Raw genomic sequence first — 4,030 nt, 5'->3', positions numbered from 1 at the left:
ATTCCTTCCTTCAGTGAGTCCTTGTTCGCTTCAGTTCGAATGGGGGCCAGGGGAGTAATAATCTTCCCACTTCTTGTGGTAACAATATTTACTTGCGCGCCTCGTGGGTTGTTCTCGGTTTTGCTAGGAAGCTCACCCGGTGACCTTTGGTTTAGTTGTTGAGCAAGTTGCCCAGGCTGTGTTTCTATGTTGTGGATGGATGCTTGCTGGTTCCTGAGCATTGTTCTTGTTTCTTGGATAGCAGCATCGTGGTCACTATGTCTTTTCTCGGAAGTAGCCACAAATTTTGTTAACATTTCTTCCAAGCTTGGCTTCTTCTCTTGCACCGGCTCCTCCTTTTGGTAAAAGCCTCTCCCTTTTTGTCTGTACTTCTCCTCCTTGGCCTTCTTGTACTCTTCGTATGGCAGCCACTCCTTCTTTTGTTTGCGCCAGTCCTCATCATACCGGTCACTGCTCGAATAGCATACTTGTGCCTTTTTGTTGCCGTTCTCATCCAAATCGCAATCTCTAGTGAGGTGAGGTCCATTGCAATTTTCGCAACCCACCCGTATGGCATGGATAGTTTGATCCATTTTATCCATTCTCCTATCCATGGTTTTTAATATGGCCATGACCGCGGATAAATCTTCAGTAGCAGCGTATGCGGCTCCCCTCGTGACATCATTCCTAGGGTTGTGGTATTCTCTAGAGTGTTTAGAGAATTCTTCAATTAATTGTTTGATCACCGGGGGTGGCTTCTTTGTAAGTGGGCCTTGTGAGTCTAGCAGCTGTCGGGTCGTGACATTGACTCCATCATAAAAGATGGAAACTTCTTGTTGGCTATTTAGATCATGATGTGGGCAATTTCGTAGCAGACTTTTGTACCTCTCCCATGCTTCATATAACGACTCTCCAGCTTGTTGTTCAAAGTTTGCAATGGCCTTCTTGAGTTTGGCTATCTTGGATGGTGGGCAAAAGTGATCAATAAATTCTTCCTTCATTCTGGCCCAAGTAGTGACTGACCCGGGAGGAAGTGATTTGAGCCAGTCTTTAGCAGCACCCTTGAAGGTTACCGGAAGCATCCGAAGTAGTTGAGTTTCGCGGGTTACATTTGGAATGTTGAAGTAATCAGCAACATCATTTACTTCATCCAAATGTTTGTAGGCATCTTCATGATCTTTCCCATAGAAAGGTATTTCCTTGAGTGAAGCTAGGATATGACCTTTTAGCTCGAAGGTGGCAGTTGCGGGAATTGCGGGTTGCACAAGTCCAGGGCCATGGTCGTCGCGCATCCTCTTCTTCCATTCTCCCATGGGAATTTCATCAATGTTAGCCATAGTGAATGCTAACTCTTCCTCCGATTCGGTTTCTTGTTCGTACGTTGCCTCGTCTTCTTCCTCGGTTTCGTATCTAGTATCTTCTTGAATTGGCTCCTCAATTATCAAGGAAGCGCTTGAAGCTCCTGATTTGCTGCTCTTCTTTTTCCCAAAAACAGTCTTCAAGTTGGACAATGGTGATTTCTTTGGTGTGCTTGAACTCTCCACGTCCTTCCCTTTGTTTCTTTTCAATTCGGATTCGGGGTCTTCAAACGGGGGTACCAGTGGTGTGTTTGCTCCTCTGGTCATGAAAGTCCTGAAATTGATCAAATAAAAACGTAAAAAGAACAAAAAGGTTGTAAACAAATAAAAAAAAAATTTCTAACTAAACTGTTACTCGCCGAGTAGGTGCGAGTGCACTCAGCGAGTATCAGTGATATTTCAAAAAAAATCTAAGTTTTTAACCTAACTAAAACAGATACTAAAACCTAATTACTAGTTACTAAATTGCAATAAATGAACTTTATGCAAGTAAACTCACACAAAGGATCGAAAAAATTAGGAATTAGCTTAATTATTTAGAACCATTCCCCGGCAACGGCGCCAAAAACTTGATGTGTGTAAATTCAACTAGTTTTATCCCTACTTTTTATTAGTAATTTGAGCACACAAAGGCAGTGAACCTGTCTATAAGTGGTATAGATTGATAAGTAAGGTATCGAACTCAGGGAACGGGCAATTAAACTAATGCTAATTTTAACTAAAACAAATAATAAAAGTAAATTAACTAATTAACTAAAGCAACAACTATTTACCAAATTTAATAAAGATGTTTCTATTTAGGTTCAACCAATTCACTCCTATGGTTATTTAAGTTAAGGTGGATTAATTGCTATTGGTTACCAATGATAATAGTTAGGTTCATATTCATTACTCCTAACCCTTAGACAATTAACTAATTTAAGCGTTGATCAAGTGTTTAAACTAATTAATTCCCTAGATTAATTATTTGGATTAAATAAGATTTGTAATGGTCAATTAAGATATTAATTCAATTAACCTCTTGTTGATGGTTTCTCAAACAAGCTCACACATTAATCTTCCTATTTTCTTATTAATCTTAGTTTCATACTCATTACTTCCAAGCATACGTTTTAGCATTCACATAGACATATGAGGTTAACAATTAAGTGATGTTCATGCAACCTAATTGCCTTCCAATTAACAGAAAATAGCAGTGATTAATACATAAGGTTCTTTAACAAACTTAATTTAATAAATCACCAATAGACAATTAAACAAGAATTAATAATTAAACCATAGGAGTTCTTTGGTATTCCCCAAACATAAACAAAAACGAGTTTAGCTCATAGTTGCAGTAGAAACAAACACAAAAACAAAGTTTATGAAAGCAAACATGTTTAATTCCTAAGTCTAAGTGGTAGAATTAACCTAATTGCTTGAATTCTTCCAACTCTTGAAGCTTAGGGTTCCTTAGCGCCTTCTGAACCTTTTAGTCGCAGCTAATCCTTCAAAAATCGCCAGGAGTTCTCTCCCATGGGATAAGGATTCATCTTTTAAAGATATCCCAAAACAGAGGGTACTCGGCGAGTAGCAGAATCAACTCGCCGAGTAGGTCCATACTTATCTGTCTTTAAATTAGCAGTCGTGTTTATCTTCTGGCATATCGTCGTGTACTCACCGAGTAGGGTCGATCTACTTGCCGAGTAGGTCCTTCTTTCACTCTTTAATCTTCACTTGCTTTCCCTTTTCTCCTTTTTTTGCCTCCAAGCATATCTTTTGGACTGAAAACACAATTCAAAGCATTTTAAGTACCTTTTGTCAATATTATTCTCATAATTAACCAAAAATAACTAAGAATATATGTTAAATAATTAACTAATTATGCACATATCAGTCACCCAAATCATGATCCAAATATCCCACTAACTTCCTCCCCGTGACCACTATCCCGGCCCCGTGACACGCAAGTCACGAAATTCTCTGTTCCTTATACAAGAAAGTACAATCCAACTGAGGATCGTCTCCACTCTGATCTCTGGTTTCTGCTGCGCATATCCCTTGCGCATCTCACCACATTCCCCGACAGAGATGGGGACCCCAGTCTCACCCCCGGTCCAACATCCAGGCTCCAAAAACTCAACACTAGGGCTACTCAAGCCCAAAAGTCTTCCACATCATACACTGATCGGAGAACATTCCATCATCACACTCTCTTGCCATCTAGTGAGCACTACGGCTCCCCTCGGTATCACAGCACCCTCTGACTAGTGAGTACTACGGCTCCCCGCAGTATCACAACACCCTCTGACTAGTGAGTACTACGGCTCTCCGCAGTATCACAACACCCTATGACTAGTGAGTACTACGGCTCCCCGCAGTATCACAACACCCTCTGACTAGTGAGTACTACGGCTCCCCGCAGTATCACAACACCCTCTGACTAGTGAGTACTACGGCTCCCCGCAGTATCACAACACCCTCTGACTAGTGAGTACTACGGCTCCCCGCAGTATCACAACACCCTCTGACAAGTGAGTACTACGGCTCTCCGCAGTATCACAACACCCTCTGACTAGTGAGTACTACGGCTCCCTGCAGTATCATAACACCCTCTGACTAGTGAGTACTACGGCTCCCCGCAGTATCACTACACCCTCTGAACCCCATAACTAGATCTTCATTTTTCCCAAGTTGCAACTTCGGTGTATTCA

General features: G+C 41.2%; 1 non-coding gene across 1 annotated transcript; it reads left to right on the top strand.

Moving 5' to 3' along the window:
- Positions 1 to 825: 825 nt before the first annotated feature.
- Positions 826 to 932, top strand: LOC145013441 (small nucleolar RNA R71). Its single transcript, XR_013665001.1, has one exon. It is a non-coding gene; the product is annotated as a small nucleolar RNA R71 (small nucleolar RNA).
- Positions 933 to 4,030: the final 3,098 nt, after the last annotated feature.

This window comes from Lactuca saligna, chromosome 8 (assembly GCF_052625555.1).
Source record: "Lactuca saligna cultivar CGN05327 chromosome 8, ASM5262555v1, whole genome shotgun sequence".
Lineage (NCBI taxonomy): Eukaryota > Viridiplantae > Streptophyta > Magnoliopsida > Asterales > Asteraceae > Lactuca > Lactuca saligna.
Note: the sequence above shows the minus strand (reverse complement) of the source record. Positions and strands in the feature narration are given on the sequence as shown.